Source organism: Erythrolamprus reginae, chromosome 1 (genome assembly GCF_031021105.1).
Source record: "Erythrolamprus reginae isolate rEryReg1 chromosome 1, rEryReg1.hap1, whole genome shotgun sequence".
NCBI classification, from domain to species: Eukaryota; Metazoa; Chordata; class Lepidosauria; order Squamata; family Dipsadidae; genus Erythrolamprus; species Erythrolamprus reginae.
In genome coordinates, this window is record NC_091950.1 from 365,846,061 (window position 1) to 365,870,735 (window position 24,675).

At 42.4% G+C, this 24,675-nt stretch overlaps 1 protein-coding gene across 1 annotated transcript in view; it reads left to right on the plus strand.

Annotated features, from left to right (window-relative positions):
- The window catches only part of INTS7 (integrator complex subunit 7), a 93,851-nt gene extending 69,401 nt beyond the window's left edge, over positions 1 to 24,450 (plus strand). The window contains exons 21-22 of the mRNA XM_070734461.1: positions 22,894 to 22,956; positions 23,047 to 24,450. The gene's annotated coding sequence lies outside the window, so the exon portion shown is untranslated. The remainder of the gene's footprint in view (positions 1 to 22,893; positions 22,957 to 23,046) is intronic.
- Positions 24,451 to 24,675: the final 225 nt, after the last annotated feature.

Consider the following 24,675-nt stretch of genomic DNA (forward strand, 5'->3'; position numbering starts at 1 on the left):
CAGCAATTACGGCGTCCAGCAGCACGTCCAATTGCCACCGTCGGTGCCTCCACCCTGGAGCTCTCCCCGCGACTGCCTGCGGCCGCTGCCATCTCCCCGCCATCTCCCCGCGACTGCCATCTCCCCGTGAATTTCTGCGGCCGCTGCAGCCGCCCCCCGCTCCCACCGCCATCTCCCCGTGACTGCCTGCACCGCTGCAGCCGCCACCCCTCCCGCTCCCACCGCCAGTGCCCTCCCGCCGGGCCCCAAAGGACACTTGCCGCCGACGCCAGGGAATGGTGTTTTTTTTAAAAAAAGAAAATTATAGAGGTGATATACATCTGCAGATTTTATGGAACACAGCTAAGGCATACTCTAGAGCAGCGTTTCCCAACCGGTGTGCCACGGCACACTAGTGTGCCGCGAGACACGGCCAGGTGTGCCGCGAAGCTAGGGAAGCTCCAGCTGGGCGGGGCGCTGCCGGTGCCTCCGACCTCCCGGTTCCTGCTCAATGCCGCGGTTTCTGGCGCTCTCCTGCTGGGCCCCAAAGAAGGAAGGCAGGAAAAAGGCGCGAAGAATGAAGCTCTCCTTCTTCCTGCCTTCCTTCTTTGGGGCCCAGCAGGAGAGCGCCAGAAACCGCGGCATCGGGCAGGAGCCGGGAGGTCGGAGGCACTGGCAGCGCCCGGCCCAGCTGGAGCTTCCCTAGCTTCGCGGCACACCTGGCCGTGTCTCGCGGCACACTAGTGTGCCGTGGCACACCGGTTGGGAAACGCTGCTCTAGAGTATGCCTTAGCTGTGTTCCATAAAATCTGCAGATGTATATCACCTCTATAATTTTCTTTTTTTTAAAAAAACACCATTTTTTTTCTTATGTATTATTGAAATTCTTTTTTAAAAAACTTCCTGGTTCTAAGTCCATCTAGTTCTTTTCCTCTTCCCTTTCCCAGTTATTGTTATTGGGTTATGGTCAGCTTATATGCTTGTTTCAATGTTTATATGTTGTATGTTAGTTAACATGTCTAAGGACATCCAGATCATATCAATCCTTGACCAGGCCATATGTCTAGAAGAATAGAAGGTATATTGTTTTTCTGTTGGGAACTTCTGTCTTCATGCATCAAATATATTCAATTCATCCAACCATAGTAAAAAAAGATTTTGGTAATTTTTTCCTTTGAGTTTTATTTTTTTTGATGTTTTATAGTCCAAATCCACCTGTACAATAGTGTTGAAATCTCCCAGAATGCATATATTTTTATAGCCGCCCTGAGTCTACGGCATAGAAATCCAAACAAATAAATATTCTAATTCAACAAATTTCTAATATAAGTAGGTGTAAAACTTTTCTTGATTTTCATTAGGTGCATAAATTGCAACTAGTAATATCTTATTGTTATTCAGCATTTCTACCATTAAAATCCTTCTATCTTCATCAGTATAAATACTTCTTGATGTTATTTTTTTTGTATATACAATACAACTCCTTTCTTACTTTGGTCTGCTAATGTAGAATATACACTGCTCAAAAAAATAAAGGGAACACTTAAACAACACAATATAACTTACTCAAAGTAAATCAAACTTCTGTGAAATCAAACTGTTCACTTAGGAAGTTACACTGATTGACAATCAATTTCACATGCTGTTGTGCACATTCAACTTTGTACAGAACAAAGTATTCAATGATAATATTTTATTCATTCAGATCTAGGATGTGTTATTTGAGTGTTCCCTTTATTCAGCAGACTTGTCAAGCAGGATAAACATTTTTGCAGTCGGTTTTCTTACAAAAATAAAATGAAAGAAATGGGTGTTGAATGGCATATTTTCTTGTTTCAGTAATTCTTCTGACTCATTTCCTTTAACCTCCTCTCTTACAACTACTATCTAGTGCCAATGGAAAGTCTCTGATATACCTTTTCACATGTAATTTTTACAAAACATTCCTTTGTGAAGCACTGGTCTAAATGTCGCGATGACAGCTTGCTTTGTGTTTAACTCGTAGTCAACCTTCAAGAATAGTAGTCATTTTCTTCAGAGAAATCTCTGCTTATTGGACATGGCAAAATATTGTTGGCAGCTGAATATAAGCAAATGAAATGTGGGGAGATGCACCTCTGCATTAGCCCCATGGTTGGTGATTAGGATTGTCTTGTGCTCAACGAGTCAGTTTATCCCTATATTTTTTCTGCAACTATATTTTGTTCAGTTTGATTTCCATAAATAATAATTGGATGTTGGACAAGCCTTTTCTGTCTGAGATTTTTAAAACTACAATGGTACCTCTACATACGAATTTAATTCGTTCCGTGACCAGGTTATTAAGTAGAAAAGTTTGTAAGAAGAATCAATTTTTCCCATAGGAATCAATGTAAAAGCAAATAATGTGTATAATTGGGAAAACCACAGGGAGGGTGGAGGCCCTGTTTCCTCCCAGGAGATTCCTAGAGAGGCCCCACAAAGGCTTATCCACGCCTTTTCCGGCACTGTTTCCTCCCAGGAGATTCCTAGAGAGGCCCCACGGAGGCTTCTCCCTGTCTTTTCCGGTTACAGTTTCGGAAGCAGGGGTTTGTAAGTGGAAAATGGTTCTTGAGAAGAGGCAAAAAAATATTGAACACCTGGTTCTTATCTAGAAAAGTTCGTAAGTAGAGGTGTTCTTAGGTAGAGGTAGGACTGTATTATGAATGATGCCATTATGAATATAAAAATAATGTAATTTAATTTATATGCTGCACAATCCCATGGGATTCAGGGCGGCTTACAACAGTAAAATAGTACAATAATACAATAAAAGTCAAATAAAAACAGTGAAAAACAGTAAAAACCCAATTAAACTAATCAATAAAAGCCCCTAAACTAACCTATACAGTCATACACACATACATATCAAGCAAATCACAATTCAGCCATAGCTAGATGTTCTCATTGGTCTTCAAGGCCTTTCAGAAGGCCAGTAGGGTGGGAGCAGTATGGACATCGGTGTGTGGGGGAAGGTATTTGGTTCCAAATGGCCAGGGCAGCCACAGAGAAGGCTCTGTCCTGCGGACCCGCCAAATAGTTAAAATATGATTTTTAAGTTTGTATTCCACTTTTATCTGGTTTTGATCTAATCCTTATTGAGCTCTTTTGCATTAACATTAATGGTAGTTGAAATGCAAATAGGAACTTCCGAGAAATTATTTTTGTTAAAACTATTGAAGGGAAGGAAGAACAGGCTTTGCACACTGGAAAGTCATGATTTAATCATATTATTACTAGCTATTCCTAAATGTAATTTAGATTTGGACTTTTAAATGTAGTAGAAACTGATCATTTTGAGGATTATCATCCAGCTTTACCTCAGTTGCAGCTGATTACTAGAGGATGTATACTGTAAAGGTTAGTTTAGAAGCTGATAAAGATTCAGAAACAGTTTTGTGAACAGCCACCTGCAAACTCCTCTATTGTCAGTGAAAAGAACTCTCTTGTTTTTAATGCATAAAAGCCACTCCTATAGAAAGAAACAAGGTTTTTTGTCCTAATGCAATGGGGAATATTTTATTTTCTAAATTAGAAGTAATTCGGTTGATGAAATTCTTGTAATCCTATTTCTTTCCTCTCAATAAATCCTGTTAAAGAAGGCTCTGTAAAAGCCTTGCTTGTAAGAATTACTTTTATTTCTGCCAAGAGTCCGGCAATAAATCTATCTGGTTTACTTAGCCAAGCAGCAAGGTCAAGTACATATTGCTGATGTGTACATTGTTTAAATTAGTATAAGAACCTCTTCTTGATGGTGGAGACAAGTTGTCTGCAAAATTCACCATTTGGGGAGAAGAACATTCCATTGAACACTGAGATGATTAACTTTATTTCCAGAATATTCATATTTGTATCTTCTAACTATAATTACATTGTTTTCTGGAAATAATCTTCCAAAAGGCACCAAGCTGGCAGGGGTAGCCAATACCATAGAAGACTGGCTCAAATTACAGAAAGACCTAGACAGACTAACACAGTGGGCCCACACCAACAAAATGATGTTTAACATCGACAAGAGCAAAGTCCTTCACCTAGGCAGAAAAAACCCTGGACACACATACAACCTGGGAGAAACCCCTCTTGGCAGTAGCGACTGCGAAACAGACCTCGGAGTCTTGGTGGACAATCAACTAAACATGAGCCAACAATGTGCAGCAGCAGCTAAAAAAGCCAACACAATCCTAAGCTGCATCAACAGGGGAATACACTCCAAGACCAGGGAAGTCTTAATACCACTCTACTACGCCCTGGTCCGACCACACCTGGAGTACTGTATTCAGTTCTGGTCACCACACTTCAAAAGAGACATTGAAACTCTGGAGAAGGTGCAAAAAAGAGCAACCAAGATGATTAAGGGATTGGAAACCAAGACTTACGAAGAGAGACTGAGGGAACTGGGCATGGATAGCCTAGAGAAAAGGAGGGCCAGAGCGGACATGATAGCAGTCTACAAGTATATGAGGGGATGTCACAGAGAGTAGGGGATCACTTATTCTTCAGGGCACCAGAGGGCCGGACGAGGAACAACGGCTGGAAGCTGACCAAGGAGAGATTCAACATGGAGATAAGGAGGAACCTCCTGACGGTCAGAGCGATCAACCAATGGAACAACCTACCAGCAGATGTTGTGAACTCCAACACTCTGGACATTTTTAAGAGAAGATTGAACTGCCACTTGACTGGTGTACTATAGGGTTCCTGCCTGGGCAGGGGGTTGAACTCGATGGCCTTCATGGTTCCTTTCCACTCTAACAATAAATAAATAAGTAGATTACCATATACTGGTGGTAGTCTATCCTGAAAGAAGCACACTTGGGATCCCAATGAAATTGTGTGTTGCATCCGTGTTTCCCCGAAAGTAAGACATATGTCTTACTTTCGGGGTATGGCTTATATTAGCCGACCCCCCTGAAACCCCCAATACGTCTTACAATCGGGGGTGTCTTACTATCGGGGAAACGGGTACTACAGTTGTGTCGGGAGCACGGAAGCATTTCTAGGTTGAAAGGATGGAACAGTGACATCACCATTGCCCTAGGGCAGAGGTTTTCAAATTTAGCAACTTTAAGACTTGTGGACTTCAACTCCTAGAATTCTGGGAGTTGAAGTCCACAAGTCTTAAAGTTGCTAAGTTTGGAGACCTCTGCCCTAGGATGTCCAATTGGGGGCTCCTTTCATATTGCCATTAAGTTGCCCACCAACTGCTACTGCTTATATACTCATAGTCACCTGCTTTCAAAGTGTTGGGTCTGCAGGAGCTTGACCATGTGACAGGAATTCACACTGTCCCATGGCAGCAACTGGGTCTCAATCATCAGCCCAGTGTCCTCACCACATGAGCCACTGTGCTCCTATCAGGCCTGACAATATTATTCCAAACACTGTAAGTGACTTTCTGTTCTGAAAGATTTACTTTCCAGAAAAAAACTGATGTGTATTCAGAGTGTCCAGAATGGTTATGTTCTAGAATAAACATTGATTACAGTGTTCTCCAAAAGGTTTTGTTTCTGTGATGTTGAGTTTTGAACATCTATAGCACAGACCATTGCAATTTAGGTGTGGCATTAGGACCAGTAAGAATTTCAACAATGATTGCTGCCTAATTAATTTGGAATAATAGCTGAAAGAGTAGATGTGCAGATGTCCACGGTTCATAGTTGGGTGAGGGGGGGAAATTACCTCCGTGATAATTTAATATTTTGTACAATACTATGCAACCCTTACATCATCTTTAAAATTTTGTGCATCTTTTTAGATATCCTACTACAAGTCCATAGTATCTTATGTATGTCAAGAAATGCCTAACATTTTATAATAGAAAAGCAAGTACACTAGCTTCTCATTGGATGAAATTCTCAAAACAAGAAGACAAAAAGGCTTTTACTTATGAATGCAAAAAACTACATAAGGTCATGGGTTAGTATTGGAGAGATTTTGCTTTAAAGAATTCCAATGGCATATTTCTCTTGCATAACAAAGAAAATTCATGACTGAGTGGAAAATCTGAATCACATCCAATATTATATTTGTTAGCACATAAGAGTGGGTAGGAATTGTTAGCAATTGAAATATTAGTAGTTTTGCTCTTCATAAGCCTTGTGATTGCTGTAGAACTACAGTACCTCATTTTACTTTGTAGTATCAAGATTAGAAATCAAGTCCCTTTGGTACTATTATATATAAAACATATATTTTATATATATTGGAGTACTCTTATACTGTGTGTGTAAGACTCCATAAAACATTGAGTTCTCTTTAAAAAGCAATTCTGGCTTAAGGCCAGACAATTACATTGTTTGTTCACAATGACTTACTGAATATCTGGATTTACTGAATGCTGGACTACAAACTAGGTAAGACATTGCAAATTATGGTGTCTGGGTTCACACAAACCAGAGCGGGGTGTCAAACTGGCGGCCCATGGTTTGGATGTGTCATACACAGGCCACGCCCACCCCAGCTCTGCAAATGAGAAAAATGTCAAAAAACGTCACATGGCATGAACATAATGACACAAGTTTGACATCTATACATCAAAGCACAATCAAAGAGAGAAATCCTTTCTCTCTTCCTCTCATACTATTTTTGGCAATAACTCACATCCATTATCATAAAAAAACCTAACCAAATCACTTTATAGTATAGCATAAAATATTGTATAAGACCTTTTGTTATACTATATAATTAATTGTGCTTAGTATGTTTCATGATATACTATGATTTTACTAAAATAAGGGAAGCTGGGTGAGAGGAACATAAATGTGTTTTAAAATTGGAGAAAAAAGCATAAATAAATTGTGCTATGTTATGATAGTTGAAAACACAAAGGATCTGCAAACTCTAGTAATAAAAACCAAGGATTACAGGGAAAAATGGGACTAAAATTAAAGAATACCAAACCAATTACAATAGATTGAACAACTGGTCTTAGAATTGATAATGACAATACTAAACTTGTAGTTTCTTCCTTTTAGGATCAACTTTGAATAACAAAGAAACAAATACCGTAGTTAAGATATACAGTACAATACATCACTAACAGTAGTCTGATAAGAATGCAATTGTATTTCCTTTGACACTGTATGGAAGTGAAAACTGGATTTTGAAGAAGCAGGAGTACTATTTTTTATTGACTATTTTGAACTTTGGTGTTGGAAAAGACTCCTGACAATGCCATGGAGAGCCAAGAACAGAACAGTATAGAACAACAAATTTGGAAGAGACCTTGGCTTGGAGGTCTTTTAGTCCAACCCTCTGCTTGCGCAGGAAACCCTATACCAGTGGTGGGTTGCCAGTGGTTTGACCTGGTATTTATTTAATTTATTTTTATTTTATTTATTAGATTTGTATGCCGCCCCTCTCCGAAGACTCGGGGTGGCTAACAACAATAAAAAAGACAATGTAAACAAATCTAATATTAAAAATAATCTAAATAACCCCAATTTAAAGAACCACTCATACATACAAGCATACCATGTATAAATTCTGTAAGCCTAGGGGGAAGTGAATTTCAATTCCCCCATGCCTGACGACAGAGGTGGGTTTTAAGGAGCTTGCGAAAGGCAAGGTGGGTGGGGGCAACTCTGATATCTGGGGGGAGCTGGTTCCAGAGGGTCAGGGCCGCCACAGAGAAGGCTCTTCCCCTGGGGCCCGCCAACTGACAATGTTTAGTTGGCGGGACCCGGAGAAGGCCCACTCTGTGGGACCTAATCGGTCGCTGGGATTCGTGCAGCAGAAGGCGGTCTCTGAGATATTCTGGTCCGGTGCCATGAAGGGCTTTATAGGTCATAACCAACACTTTGAATTGTGACCGGAAACTGATCGGCAACCAATGCAGACTGTGGAGTGTTGGTGTAACATGGGCATACCTGGGAAGCCCATGATTGTTCTCGCAGCTGCATTCTGCACGATCTGAAGTTTCCGAACACTTTTCAAAGGTAGCCCCATGTAGAGAGTGAATCGGTAGTGGCAGTGGCAGGAGACTCCACTCGCCCGCAAGGACATCAACACAAAATGCTGTATACATGCGCAAAAGCTTCTGCACATGCTCCCATTCCTGAACCAATAGCAAAGGTAAGTAGAACCCACTACTGCCCTATATACCATTTCAGACAAAGGTTGTCCAATCTCTACTTTAAACTTCCAGTGTTGGAGCACTCATAACCATTGAAGGCAAGCTGTTCAATTGTTTAAATGATTAGTGGTTCTGTCAGGAAATTCTTCCTTAGTTCCTTAGTTCTAGGTAGGTTACCTTTTAATTAGTTTCCACCCATTGCTTCTTGCCCTGCCCTCAGGTGCTTTAAGAGCAGTGTTTCCCAACCTTGGCAACTTGAAGATATTTGGACTTCAGCTCCCAGAATTCCCCAGCCAGCGAATGCTGGCTGGGGAATTCTGGGAGTTGAAGTCCAAATATCTTCAAGTTGCCATGGTTGGGAAACACTGCTTTAGAAACATAGAAACATAGAAGACTGACGGCAGAAAAAGACCTCATGATCCATCTAGTCTGCCCTTATACTATTTCCTGTATTTTATCTTACAATGGATATATGTTTATCCCAGGCATGTTTAAATTCAGTTACTGTGGATTTACCAACCACATCTGCTGGAAGTTTGTTCCAAGGATCTACTACTCCTTCAGTAAAATAATATTTTCTCACGTTGCTTTTGATCTTTCCCCCAACTAACTTCAGATTGTGTCCCCTTGTTTTTGTGTTCACTTTCCTATTAAAAATACTTCCCTCCTGGACCTTATTTAACCCTTTAACACATTTAAATGTTTCGATCATGTCCCCCCTTTTCCTTCTGTCCTCCAGACTGTACAGATTGAGTTCATGAAGTCTTTCCTGATACGTTTTATGCTTAAGACCTTCCACCATTCTTGTAGCCCGTCTTTGGACCCGTTCAATTTTGTCAATATCTTTTTGTAGGTGAGGTCTCCAGAACTGAACACAGTATTCCAAATGTGGTCTCACCAGCGCTCTATATAGCGGGATCACAATCTCCCTCTTCCTGCTTGTTATACCTCTAGCTATGAAGCCAAGCATCCTACTTGCTTTCCCTTCCTTTGCTTTAGAGAATAGCTTAGCTCCCTCTTCTTTGTGATAGCCCCTTAGATATTGGAATAGTGCGATCATGCCCCCCCCAACCAATTTCAGTAATTGTTCTTTATGTTTTAGTCTGAGGTCCCCTAATCATCTTTCCCCCTCTTCTCTGGACTCTTTCTTGAGTCTCAACATCTTTTTTATATCATTGGGACCAAAACTGGATGCAATATTCCAACTGTGTTCTTACCAAGGCATTATAAAGTGATATTAACACCATGTTATATTGATGCTATCCCTTTGCTAAACCAGCCTAGGACTGTGTCTGCTTTTTTAAAAGCTGCAGCCCACTGATGGCTCATACTAAGGAATTATTGCCAGGACTCCAAGATCCTTACAGTTACTACCGTACTGTTGAGCCAGGTACCACTGATTCTATACCCGTACATTTTGTTTTTCTTGCCTAAACGTAGAACCTCTTTTCTCATCATTGAATTTCATTTCATTAGATAGGCACAGTGTTCAAGTCTGTGGAGATCATTCTATATTTTGACCCTGTCTTCTGAAGTGTTGGCTATTCCTGCCAGCCTGGTGTCATCTGCAAATCTGATGAGTTCCTCTTCTATCCCTTTTCCTCAATTATTTATGAAAATATTGAAGAGTACAGGGCCTAAGATAGTGAGGTAGCTCACTACAGGCTTCCATTCATGTAGATGCAGTTCCATTAAGAACTATAAGTTGAATGCAGTTGGTCAGCCGGTTATGAATCCATTTCTCATCTGCCCCCTTGCTTGTGCTTTGCTACTATGTGGTGACAGACTTCCATAAACTGTTCTGTCGGGCTCTCTGGTACACTCCTCTCACAAATTCACAGGTACAAATTTCAGACACACACACGTTTGAAAATTCAAAACAATGTTCTTTATAATGAAAATTCACTTAAACCAAGCCCTCTTTTGGGATAGCAAAGAGCATTCATCTCCAAACAAACTGGTAATTTGTACAAGTCCCTTATCAGTTCTGTGATACTTAGCTTGCAGCTGTGAGGCAATTCACAGTCCTTCTTCTTTCACAAAGTGAAACACACTTTGCTCTGGTTTAGTTTCAAAGCAGGGAAAAATCAGCACACAAAAGGTCCAAGTCAGTAAAGCAGTCACGAAACACCACAATCAGATAATCCTCCACAATGGCCGAACCCACAGGCTGCTCTTTATAGCAGCCTCACTATTTACCACAGCCCCACCCAACCACAGGTGGCCTCATTTTCTTTGATAATAATCTCTCAGTTGTTGTTGCTTATGCATCGCTCTCTGCATGCATGGCTGTATCATTAACTCTTGTTCTGAATCCAAGGAGGAGCTAGATAATTGATCTCCTTCTGAGCTGTCTGCCACACTCTCCTCCTCCCTGTCACTCATGACTTCTTGGTCAGAGGAGCCTTCATCAGCAGATTCCACCGGGGGGGGCAAAACAGGCCTGCAGCATGTGGATGTCTCCCCCACATCCAAAGTCCTTGGGGCAGGAGCTGGGCCAGAGCTAACCACAACATAAACTATGGGGAGAGGAAAGTGGAATGAAGGGAATGCATTGGGAAAAGAAAGTAGGTTTGTATTGCCTTGAGATTCTGCTTCAAGGTCACCCAGCTGGAAGAAGGAGGGGGTGCATACCAAATTACACTTAGACTGACCCGGGGTGGATTAACATTGTGATAGTTTATGCGCATGTGCATGTTCCACTCACACATGTGGTGCGTTCCCTCATGCAATTTGGCTTCTGCACATGCTCAGTAGCTGGAATCGACCCAAAACACAGCTGATCAGTTGTGCTTCGGGCAAAGGAATAAAGGTCAGTTTAAGCCCGGGGGCGGGCAGGCCCTTTTACAAGAATGAGCAGAACAGTAAAAACCTTCATTAAAAATTCTTTTAAAAAGATGGTGGCATTCACGGATTGGCACCAGGCGATCAATGACATCAGCAGCAGGTCGCTACCGGCTCAGGAGACCTGGTCCCAACTGGGAGGAACCCACCCCTGGACTGACCCTTAGGAAAACATCTTGCCTGATTCTAATTGATTACACTGGATTTGGCCAATGAGACATAGTTAAGGGAGGGCAAAGTAGAACTCGGAGATTTTGGCACCCAATTTTCAGTTCCAGCTTTGCACTACTGCAATACACATGAACTCTAATAAACTCTACCTTTCTCAATAAATGGAGTCAAGAATTTCATTTAGAGGTTTAGGTTGTGGCAGATCTGACCTACATTTTTCTGTCTTATCAAGTAGTAGGTTGTAGTTTTCTTTATTGAACTCCAACTATGGTAGATTATATCCACAGCATTATGCTGCTCCACTAATTTTTTTACATTGTCAAAGAACGATTTGTCTGGCATGATCTGTTTTTGACAAACCCATTTTAGTTCCTGAATATGAGTTTGTTTGCCTCCAGGTGTTTGCAATTTCATTGCTTTTCAAGATCTTTTCCAGAATCTTCCCAGGATGTCAGGTTGAACTTGTCATTTTTTCTTTGCAAAGGATCTGTATATATATATTTGTTAACTGTCTCACATTAGCATATTATCTATCAGGCACAACAGATGAGAAAATGTAAAAGATTTGAGCGAAAATGTCTATCTACAAAGGGAAAAAATCTTCCTTAATTTTAAATCTTTTACGGAATTCAAAACAGGGCTCTGTTTTGTATAAATGGGGGGCATAAAAATGGTAACTTTGAAATTTTAAAGTAGAGTGATACCTTGTCTTACAAACTTAATTGGTTCCGGGATGAGGTTCTTAAGGTGAAAAGTTTGTAAGACGAAACAATGTTTCCCATAGGAATCAATGGAAAAGCGATTAATATGTGCAAGGCCAAAATTCACCCCTTTTGCCAGCCGAAGCGCCCATTTTTACGCTGCTGGGATTCCCCTGAGGCTCCCCTCCATGGGAAACCCCACCTCCGGACTTCTGTGTTTTTGCGATGCTGCAGGGGAATCCCAGCATGGCAAAAACGAGCGCTTCGCTGGCAACTGAAGTCCGGAGGTGGGGTTTCCCAGTGAAGGGAGCATCAGTGAAATCGCAGCATCGCAAAAACACTGAAGTCCTCAAAACCCCACCTCCGGACCTCTGTGTTTTTGCGATGCTGCGATTTCACTGAGGCCCCCCTCGCTGGGAAATCCCACCTCTGGACTTCCGTTGCCAGCGAAGCGCTCGTTTTTGCCATGCAGAATTCCCCTGCAGCATCGCAAAAACACAGAAGTCCGGAGGTGGGGTTTCCCATGGAGGGGAGCCTCAGGGAAATCCCAGCAGCGTAAAAACGGGCGCTTTGGCTGCCAGAGAAGCACCCGTTCCCAGTGGCGGCGGTGGGTTTGTAAGGTGAAAATAGTTTGTAAGAAGAGGCAAAAAAATCTTAAACCCCACGTTTGTATCTCGAAAAGTTTGTATGACGAGGCATTTGTAAGACGAGGTATCACTGTACATAATTTGTCAACTCTTGTGAGGTTAACATTTATTTATTTATTTATTTATTTATTCTACCTTTATGCCGCCCTTCTCCTTAGACTCAGGGCGACTTACAACATGTTAGCAATAGCACTTTTTAACAGAGCTAGGCTATTGCTCCCACAATCCGAGTCCTCATTTTATCCACCTCGGAAGGATGGAAGGCTGAGTCAACCTTGAACCAGTGATGAGATTTGAACCACTGACCTACAGATCTACAGTCAGCTTCAGTGGCCTTGAGTACAGTACTCTACTCACTGCGCCACCCAGGCTCCAATGATAGAAATGTGATTCAGTAGATTCCAAAACTGGCCCCCTTTATTTTAATTTCATATAACGAATGCATAATTTATGGTCAAAGGGCAGAATGGGGCTTTGACTCGTGACTCATTTGTACCCCTATGCAATATTAAAACCTTGAAGGGATATCAGTGACAAGCCTGGTATAGTTTTCAGATACCTGAGACACCAAACAATACTACAATTACTCAATCAGTGCAGTATGAAATCAAAGAAGGAACAGCGATCAGATAATAGCAGCGCTATCTGAACCTAAACAGGGAATGCTTTGGTGCGTGGCGTTCTTCCACACATCTGATCCATGACTTTGTTTTCAAAAGCAATACATTCAGCAGATAGTAGTTGTTACTCAATCAAATCAAGCAAAAATATGTTTTGAAGTAGAAAACGTTTTCTGGAATGGAATGAAGATCATGGAAATCCCTGGTGATTGTTTACAGTTATTCTTTTATATGCTTTAAGAGGGGTTTCTGAAGAATATGCACAAGGAAATTGCTCTTGTGGCTGTGATAGCAATGGCATTTAGATTTATATACATCTTCACAATGCTTTACAGCCCTCTCTAAGCGATTTACAGAGAGTAAGCATGTTGTGGTTAGCTCTGGCCCAGCTCCTGCCCCAAGGACTGTGGATGTGGGGGAGACATCCACATCTGCAGGCCTGTTTTGCCCCCGGTGGAATCTGCTGATGAAGGCTCCTCTGACCAAGAAGTCATGAGTGACAGGGAGGAGGAGAGTGTGGCAGACAGCTCAGAAGGAGATCAATTATCTAGCTCCTCCTTAGATTCAGAACAAGAGTTAATGATACAGCCACGCATGCGGAGAGCGATGCATAGGCAACAACAACTGAGAGATTATTATCAAAGAAAATGAGGCCACCTGTGGTTGGGTGGGACTGTGGTAATTAGTGAGGTTGCTACAAATAGCAGCCTGTGGGTTTGGCCATTGTGGAGAATTATCTGATCGTTGTGTTTCGTGACTGCTTTACTGACTTAGACTTTTTGTGTGCTGATTTTTCCCCGCTTTGAAACTAAACCAGAGCAAAGTGTGTTTCACTTTGTGAAAGAAGAAGGACTGTGAATTGCCTCACAGCTGCAAGCTAAGTATCACAGAACTGATAAGGGACTTGTATAAATTACCAGTTTGTTTGGAGATGAGTGCTCTTTGCTATACCAAAAGAGGGCTTAGTTTAAGTGAATTTTCATTATAAAGAACATTGTTTTGAATTTTCAAACGTGTGTGTGTCTGAAATTTGTACCTGTGAATTTTTGGGATGATTCTACCAGAGAGCCCGACAGAACAAAGCATATTGCCCCCAACAATCTGGGTCCTCATTTTACCAACTTTGGAAGGATGAAAGGCTGAGACAACTTTGAGCCTACTGTAAAGTGACCAGATTATAATTTTGGTAAAGCGGGACACCATTGCTGGGTGTGGGGATGGACAACTTTTGTGTGTGTGTGTGTGAGTGTGTCTGAAGAAGCCTGCTGGATATTTCCGGGGGGAAGAAATATAAGAAAGGACCCTTACAGCAGAAGCCACCTTGGGAGCCCAGAAGCACAGCGGAAAAAAAGGTCCAAAACAATCTGAAGAGACTACCGGAGAAACGGGTTAAGGGATGTTTTGAAATCCATAGGACTGCTCATCCTTTTAAAAAACAACAACAACCTCAAAGCACAGCCACTCCCAACTGCCGGAGCAAACGTGGGAAGGTGATTGTGGGGGGAGGGGAGGAAAAAGAGGGATGGGCAATGACGGGGAGCATGGCGGTTACCATAGAAACTCACCAATGGGTGTGTTGACTTCGGACGCCATTTTGTTCTCCCTGCCATGAGCCGTGAAGGGGAGGTGAGAGGGAGCGACATCCACGTACTCTTCGAAGGATTCCAGTGCTTGCCTCCGAAGTGGCTGGGCCTACAAGTCCCAGAATTCCTTGCTGAAGATGCTGAGGGACCACTTTGGGAAGCGTAGATGTTGCGGGTTTGGGATGAAGGGACAGTTTATTATAAAGGCGCTGAGCTGGTAAGGTAAGGTGACCAGACATCCCATTTAAAAAAAATTAGGACATTTTAAAAACGCCGCGGGACACAGGACATATTGCTCAAAAACAGGTCCCACCAAAAGTAGGATGTCTGGTCACCTTATCCTACTGATATTTGATCTGCCAAACTGCTGGCAGCTGGTGATCAGCAGAAGTAGTAGTGTTCCCTCGATTTTCGCGGGGGATGCGTTCCGAGACCAGCCGTGAAAGTCGAATTTCCGCGAAGTAGAGATGCAGAAGTAAATACACCATTTTTGGCTATGAACAGTATCACAAGCCATCTCTTAACACTTTAAACCCTTAAATTACCCTTTCCCATTCCCTTAACAACCATTTACTCACCATTATTACTGGTACTCACCTTTGAATAAGACACTTAGTGATTCTGATATTTATAAACATAATTATTTATTAACAATAATATTTTTTTTGTTATTTATTTGCAAAAATTATTAGTTTGGCGATGACGTATGACATCATCTGGCAGGAAAAACCATGGTATAGAAAAAAACCCGTGAAGTATTTTTTAATTAATATTTTTTGAAAAACCATGGTATAGGCTATTTGCGAAGTTCGAACCCATGAAAATCGAGGGAACACTGTACTGTACTCTAACCACTGCGCCACCGAGGTTCTTATAGCGACTGAACTTAAAATACTATACGCACTATAAAGTCACAGATGGACAATTTTTTTCCAGGCCAAGTACTCTAAAAACCAAGGTCAAGATTTTAAAAAATGGATTTAGTCAAATACAGCGAACGCAATGGTTCCCCATGTGTTTAATGATTTTTCTTTTTTTCCTCATTAAACATTACAATTTAGTAGAATCTTCTTAACACATTCTGCTTTGGAGAGGGGCTTCAACTTGTATATCATTAGCTATATTATTGCTTGATGAATGACCTACATGATCATATGACATATTCCATAAACCATAATGCCGGCAGTTGCATTCACATATTTACACTAAGCCACAACTAAGCTATATTATGGATTTATGCAATGTTTGAACGCAGTTACTATAGCCTCCACAGGGATCAGTTCAAAAAATAGGTAAGACTACTTGTCCTATGGATTTTATGAATGGCAAGATGAACACTTTCTTCTTTTAAGCATACTACTGTATATTTTCTTAGGAATTAGTAAGTAATAGTACCCAGTGAGGATAAATTAGGAAAGAAACCCTAATCAGCTTGCAGAGAGGTATTAAACACTTCCTATCTTTACACCGTTGAAGGGACTGTTTTGTAGTGCTTCTCTTTTTACCTGACTGGGCAGTTTCAGGTTGCAGTTATGGAAGAACAGCTATTCAAGGTTACCCTAGTCTAGAATTCCTCAGGGACTGGGTTTTTTCCCCTCGTGGTATTTAAGATCTATATGAAGGTGATGGTGGGTGGTGTCTCAATCAGTTTCCGGTTTAGAATTTACTAGACATTTGGAAGATTTCTTAAATGGATTGGAGAAGGGTATGCTAATTACCATCAATATATTACCATTTTGTTGAATAAACATATGAAAAAGGAATGTTCCTGTGCAAATGGTTTGCAATTTACATTTTGGCATTGACTAGAAGAAGGAAGGGAGAGAGGGAGGAAGGGAGGGAGGAAGGAAAGAAGGAAGTCAAAGGCAAAAATGTTGTGCATCATATTGACAATACAATACTGTCTTCAAGTTGTTCTGTAGCTCCTATAACCTGTACTGTATTGGCTGGGAACTGAGAGAATTCAACACTTTTGGATGGCTTGAAGGTGGTAAGAGCAAGAAAAAGAATGATGTTCATTAATGCAAAACCTATTTTAAGAAAAGCCTTGAGGGATCATACCAAAGATTTACCTAACTCAGTTTTCTCCTCCCGTTCCTTGCTAGCCAAATACTTATGAAAGTAACAACCGCTGAAACTCAGCACCTAACATTCAGACGTGTTAGGTGCCTGCCAAACCCATGCACCTGTATGATATTTCTATCTTTTCTTCTTCTTAAACAGCCCTCTGAATAGGACTGCTTCCTTACAGTGTTAGACTATATATACTGTACCTTCTACAAAACTCTGATGATTGCCTTGCAGTGATAATGGAGGCCACAAATACCTGAACAATAGCAATAGTACTTAGGCTTATATACTGGCTCGCAATGCTTTACAGTCATAGTTCCCTCTAAGCTGAGCAGTGAGCAATCACTCACTTAAAAATCATAATCAACTCAGAGTTTTCCAAACCTGCCCAGAAGCCGAGAGGGAAAGAGTGAGAGGGAAGGAGAGAGAGAGGAAGAGAGGAAGAGAGAGAAACAGAAAAAAGAGAGGAAGGAAAAGAGAAAGAAAAAGAATGGGAGTAAGGAAGAGAGAAAGAAAGATTTGTATGCCGCCCCGAGTTTTCGGAGAGGGGCGGCATACAAATCCAAATAATAAATAAATAAATAAATAAATAATAAAACCAAAATCTAGTTTGAAACTAGCTCAACTATTTAAGTGCCATTTTGATATTGATAGAGTTGCCCTATTATGAGCTCACTGTTATAGACAAATAGTACAGTATTTTATTTTGAAATTCTCTGAGGCAAAACAGGGTGGGTTGTTTGTTTATTATTTCTGTGCCGCCCAGTCCCGAAGGGACTGCCGCTCAGACACTATACTTTTCCGCCCACCCCAAAAAAAAATTAGAGGGAACACTGTTTACAGTGGTTTACAGAGTCAACATAACAATCTGGGTCCTCGTTTTATTGTCCTTGGAAGGATGGAAGATTGAGTCAACCTTGAGCCTGGTGAGATTCGAACTGCCCAATTGCAGGTAGCCGGCAGGCAGCAGAAGTAGCCTGCAGTACTGTGTTCTAACCATTGTTCCACCTTGACTCAGATTAATTCATGTGATTTATCCCTGCACTAATGTGAGGACTCTAGATGGTTTATAGATAATAAAAAGCAAAACAAGAACAAATAATAATTATTATGATGGTCTTATGTAGGGACCCAAGCAGTGAAGGGCTACCAAACTTTTTACTACCACACTGTCAGCGTGGCTTTTGCAGAACGCCCTGCATTTCCTTTCAACATATTTAAGTGCAAATTGGGTGCTCTGGGGTGGAACCCCATTTTCGCTACCCCACTGCATTCCTCCCCATCCGGGCAGTAGCCCACTCCTGGACCCAAGGCTCTGCAACTAATCCTCTAGCCCAGTGATTTTCAACCTTTTTTGAGCCGCGGCACACTTTTTACATTTACAAAATCCTGGGGCACACCACCAACCAAAATGACACAAAAAGACAGTAAATATTATTTATTTATTTATTTATTCAATTTTTATGCCCCCTTCTCCTTAGACTCAGGGCGGCTTACAACATGTTAGCAATAGCATTTTTTAACAGAGCCAGTATATTGCCCCCACAATCTGGGTCCTCATTTTACCCACCTCGGAAGGATGGAAGGCTGAGTCAACCTGGAGCTGGGGATGAGATTTTAACTGCTGACCTTCAGATTTACAGTATTTCTACATGTATTTATACATAGAACATACAATCCCATGTAACATCCCCTTATAAATACAGTCAATCATCAATCATCCCTCCTCAAATTTATACTACTGTCTCATTTCTGTCTCTCCCCCCGCCCCTTATATGTCTGTGTGTACTCAAACCATTTCCAAAACCAGGTGAGGGCTGGGGTTTTATTCTCTTTTATTCTTTTCAAAAACAGGTGAGGGCTGGGGTTTTTTTCTTATTATTTGGGTGCTTTTTACCATATGCTTCAAGAATCACCTCTCTCTCTCTTTTGTTTCTCCTCTCATTCTCTGCCTCAATCATTTTCTCATTTCTCCTCCCCTTTTTGTTCTTATTTCTCTCTCTCTCTCCTTTCCTCTTCCTATCTGTGTCTCTTGCTTTCTTTTTTTCTCTCTCTCTCTCTTTCTTGCTTTCTTTCAGTATCTCTTGCTATCTCTCTTTTTCTCTCTTGCTTTTCTTCTCTCGTGCTTTTTCTTGTTCTTTCTCTCTGTCTGTTGCTCTCTCTCATTCTCTTATTTTCTCTCTCTCTTTTCTCTCTCTCTGTTGCTCTCTCTCATTCTCTTATTTTCTCTCTCTCTCTCTTTTCTTTCTCTCTCTCTTAGTCTCTCTCTCTCTTGTTCTCTTATTTTCTTTCTCTCTCTTGTTCTTTCTCTCTCTGTCATGCTTTCTCTCTCTTGTTCTTTCTCACTCTCTCTCTGTTGCTATTAGCACTCCGGATCGGGCAGGCAGAGACATCGACGAGAAGCCATGGGCGCGAGGGGGCTCCAGAAAAGGAAGGATCGGGCGGGGGGGGGGGCTCCTGCAAGTGGAAGCCTCAGCCCTGGAGCCCCCTCGCGCCCATGGCTTCTCGTCGATGTCTCTGCCTGCCCGATCCGCGGGAGTGCTAATAGCGGCGGCGGGCAGGAGCCCCCCCCGCTATTCCCGCCGCCGCTATTAGCACTCCGGATCGGGCAGGCAGAGACATCGACGAAAAGCCATGGGCGCAAGGGGGCTCCAGGGCTGAGGCTTCCACTTGCAGGAGCCCCCCCCCGCTATTCCCGCCGCCGTCGCCACCATTATCACTCCCACGGGTGAGGGGGCTCCAGGGCTGAGGCTTCCACTTGCAGGAGCCCCCCCCGCTATTCCCGCCGCCGTCGCCGCTATTAGCACTCCCACGGGCGAGGGGGCTCCAGGGCTGAGGCTTCCACTTGCAGGAGCCCCCCCCCGCTATTCCCGCCGCCGTCGCCACCATTATCACTCCCACGGGCGAGGGGGCTCCAGGGCTGAGGCTTCCACTTGCAGGAGCCCCCCCCCCGCTATTCCCGCCGCCGCCGCCACCATTATCACTCCCACGGGCGAGGGGGCTCCAGGGCTGAGGCTTCCACTTGCAGGAGCCCCCCCCGCTATTCCCGCCGCCGCCTCTATTACCACTCCCGATGCCACAAGTGAAAGCCTCAGCCGCTACTATTGCCATCCCGCCGAGTCCCAAGCTCACCTGCTGCAAAGAAGGAAGGCACGAAGAAGAAAGGCGCGAAAATGAAGGTGTGAAGAAGCAAGCCGGGACACTCAACTTCCGGTTTGGAAGCGGAACTTTGCGGCACACCTGACCTTGTCTCGCGGCACACTACTGTGCCGCGGCACAGCGGTTGGGAAACGCTGCTCTAGCCCTCAAGAAGAGAGGTTTTTGCTAGCTTCTGAAAGGCCATAAAAACCAGCTACAGTGAAGTCCCACAGAAATGATTAGCGACACTTTTTAAAAATGTAAACATTTTTTAAAAAATGTAGACTCTCCTTCCTAATTCCCACATGCTTTGATCTTTCTGAAAAGTCAGCTATATGGTATGGGGCAACTTGCTACAGCTTCAGAACCTGCGCAACTTTAAAAATGAAGTACAGTGGTCCCCCGATTATCGCGAGGGTTCCGTTCCAGGACCCCTCGCAATGATCGGTTTTTCACGAAGTAGCGCTGCGGAAGTAAAAACACCATCTGCGCATGCGCAGATGGTGTTTTTACTTCCACCGCAGCAGCGAGGAGCCGAAGATTGGGGTTTCCCCGCCGCCCACGCAAACTCCTCGCTGCTGCCGCGCCCGCCGCTTGTCCGCCACCTGCCTGCCCGCGCGCCCGCCCTTCACCCGCCCACGCCGTTCGCTCGCGCCGCTTCCCAGCTGAGTCCTGAAGCGAACTTCCGGAAGTTCGCCTTTGACGTTTGGCTTCGGGACTCAGTTGGGAAGCCGCGCGGCTGTTTTAAAACGTCGCCGCCGGCATGGGGGGCTTCCTAGCAGCCCCCCAAACCCGGGTTGGGGGTCCGGGGGGTGCTGGCAAGCCCCCCATGCTGGCGGCGACGTTTTAAAACAGCCGCGCGGCTTCCCAACTGAGTCCCGAAGCCAAACGCGGAAGTTCGCCTTTGACGTTTGGCTTCGGGACTCAGTTGGGAAGCCGCGCGGCTGTTTTAAAAGGTCGCCGCCGGCATGGGGGGCTTGCCAGCACCCCCCCGAACCCGGGTGGCCGGGCGAGCAGCGAGCGAACGGCGGGTGGCCGGGCAAAGGGCGGGCGAGCGGCGAACGGCGGGCGAGCGGGTGCTGGGGGGGCTTCTCGCCCTCCCGCCAGCAAGAGGGGGAAGACCCAGGGAAGCCGCCCAGCAGCTGATCTGCCCGGCGCCATCTACGCATGTGTGGCCATAGAAAAAAGGGCGCGCATGCGCAGATGGTGTTTTTACTTCCGAGTTGAAAAATCGCGATATAGCCGTTCGCAATGATCGGGATCGCGATACCCGGGGGATCACTGTACTCCATTTAGCATTCCAATTACTTGAAGGTTTTTGTCCATTTCTTGAGATCCTCCTCTTTCATGCTGGTTGTTAAGACACACTTGTGCACAATTCCATATACAGTAGTTTTAAGCAGGCTTCTCTTTCCCCAGCACCCACCAAATGTAATTTGAAATCCTAGGATTATCAGCAATGACCATGCTGGAGAATTCTGGGATTTAGAATAGAAGTATGATTGGACACACAAGGGATTTGTCTTGGTGCATATGCTCTCAGTGTACATAAAAGAAAATATAGATTTGTCAAGAATTATGTGGTACAACACTTAATGATTGTCATAGGGTCAAATAAGCAATGAAGAAATAATCAATATTAATAAAAATCTTAGGATATAAGCAACAAGTTACAGTCATACAGTCCTAAGTGGGAAGAAAAGGGTGATAGGAATGATGAGAAAAAACTAGTAGAAATAGAAGTGCAGACTTAGTAAAAAGTTTAACAGTGTTGAGGAAATTATTTGTTTAGTAGAGTGATGGCGTTCGGGGAAAAACTGTTCTTGTGTCTAGTTGTCTTGGTGTGCAGTGCTCTGTAGCAACGTTTTGAGGGTAGGAGTTGAAACACTTTATGTCCAGGATGCGAGGGGTCAGTGAATATTTTCACCGTCCTCTTTTGACTCATGCAATACAGTATACAGGTCCTCAATGGAAGGCAGGTTGGCAGGCAGCAATTGTTTTTTCTGCACTTCCAGCCATCACCATAGAGTGGGAAGCACACTCGCAGAGCGGCCGCTGCCCTGGCTAGAGTTTGGAAGCTGAAGAGCCGGAGTTTGGGGTAGAGAAAGAAAGAAAGAATTCTACTGCTTCTGATTTTGGCTGCACGCAAGGAAAGCAGAAGTTTTTCTCTCTCCCCCAAACTCCGGCTCTGCAGCTTCCAAACCCCAGCCAGGGCAGCGGCCGCTCTGCAAGTGTGCTTCCCACTCTATGATGATGGTCATTGGAGGCCTCTCCTTGCCCCCTTTTGGCTTAACAATTTGATTTATACTAAAAGTAGATAATAAAATCTGAGAAATTTCCCAGACAGAATTCTGAGAATTGTAATCCATACATATTCAAGTTAGTAATGCCTAGAAATACTGGTGTAGGTCCAGATTTCTGGCTTTGTTATTTAGGGTTGCAGCCAAAAAAAAAAAAGCATTCTGGCCTTCCATAATTGTCCTTAGGTAGTTGGAATCACTATGTATGTTACAATAGAAGGCAGCCATCAATATTTTTCTTTTCATTCCAGATTTACTTTTGGGTGGAACAAAAATACCTTTGCATAGAGATTAGCTAGCAAATCAAGTTCCTAGGATCCTGTTTGTTGTGGATTTTGAAATGGAAACACAAAAGTATTTTTTTTAAAAACTTGGGTCAGGAAAAAGAATGCAAATAGTAAACAGTTTTGCAACTGATAGATTATTACAAGGTCAAAATTCAGAGACTATAGCAGCACAAGCACATACTTCATTATTATTGAAATACTATGCAATTAGTTGCTGAAAATGAAACGGAATGGCATGGTAAAGTCAGGTTTTAGAAACTCCTGGTCTATGGTAAAGATTTATAGAAATGCTTAATGGTAGAGATTACTGGATTAATGAAAAACCCTGTTTTTATTAGTATTATTCATGCACTAAAACTTAAGTAATCATCTAAACTTAATTTAGATTTAATTTTGCTATAAGGAGTATAGACAGTATATGATTATTGAGATTTTTACAATCTAATTTCTCTTTTCTAAAGAAATAATGAAGAATTCTTTGCACTCGATTCCTCCCCGTCTTTTCAAGAACAGCCCAATATTAAGTATACATAAAAACTGATTATTTTATCATATCCAGTTTGGAATTCAGCACTTGTGACTTATATCTTATCTGCCTCCCTTTTTTTCTACAGGAAACTGGACTTGAAATCCATCCCATTGTAAGAAAAGGAGAGGTGGAAAAACCATCAGGGAGAGACAAGAGTATCCTGTTTCACTTGAGAGTAGGCAATTTCATTATTCCCAAACTTTAAGCATGGTAGATGGGATTGAATGATACTGAAGTCATTCCAAATTATTTATTCCTAAATTAATCTGAATTTGCAAGGTAGGAAACTAGTCACCACATGGAGATGATAAGTTTCTTTTGTTCTTTGTTTGTTTGGTGTATATTATGTATCTGATACACTGTAATCTTACCTGGAATGAAATCCAGCTACTGTAGTGCTATTTCTGTTTTCATTGCTTAAAAAGAATCACTCAGGGCAATGGTTCTTTGCCAGCAAGAATAGCAATTGTTGATATCCCATCCCTCAAGCTTTTGAACTCAAGCCAAGTCTCAACACCCCTGGGAAGACTACTAATCCAACATTCCACATGGAAGATTTATAAAGTCAGTTGATGTCACAGTGACAGGAGTGCTGGAAAAGCCGAGATTTGCAGAAAACCATAATAACTCTTGATATTACTACTACTAGCCTGTAAATTCTGTATTCATGCTGGGACTCTTGGACTTTTCTGAAATGCAATTTGTATGTTTGTGAAAAGTTTAAGACAATGACCTCCTTCTACAGTACAGACAATGAAGTCAAGATCAATTGATTTTGCAGCCAGTAGGAAATCAACCTCTTCAACACATTCTTTGGTTCATTGTTTGTAAAGAGCATCGGAACATGCCCCACATATCCCAATCATACCACAACTAATCACAATGATCTACCACATGTCAATTTTACAAAAGATGCCATTGAAAAGGCACTATGCAATCTAACACCATTTCTATCTATTGGCCCTGATGGATTATGAGCCTGCTTCTTTAAAAAGCTGTCAACCACCAAAGCAGAACCTCTTAACTTACCCTATGAAACAGCCTTCAAAACCAGCTCCTTACCTAACTTATTTTTTATTGTATTGTATTTATATGCCACTCATTCCGAAACCGACTCAGAACAGCTGACAACAGTTATAAATACAACAATAGTTTAAAAAAACAGTATAAACAACAATAAAATCAGCAGTATGATAAAAGCTATGGTATTATGGTCACTAGCCTTGGTCATCCTTATCTTCAAAAAGAGTGACTCCAGCCTACTTGAAAATTACTAACCAATCTCATTATGTTGCATCACATGCAAAGTCATAGAATCAGTCATAAACCAATCCATTACCCTCTAGAGACCAACAACCTACCCTCAAACAGTTTGGCTTCAGAAAAGAATTTTCCTACAATCTGCAACTCTTACACTGCAAAAACATATGGACCTCAACTCGACAAGGGTAAAGCAATAGACACAATTTACACTGCTCAAAAAAATAAACGGAACACTTAAACAACACAATATAATTCCAAGTAAATCAAACTTCTCTGAAATCAAATTGTCCACTTAGGAAGCAACACCGATGGACAATCAATTTCACGTGCTGTTGTGCACATTCAACTTTGTATAGAACAAAGTACTCAATGAGAATATTTCATTCATTCAAATCTAGGATGTGTTATTTGAGTGTTCCCTTTATTTTTTTGAGCAGTATATATTAATTTC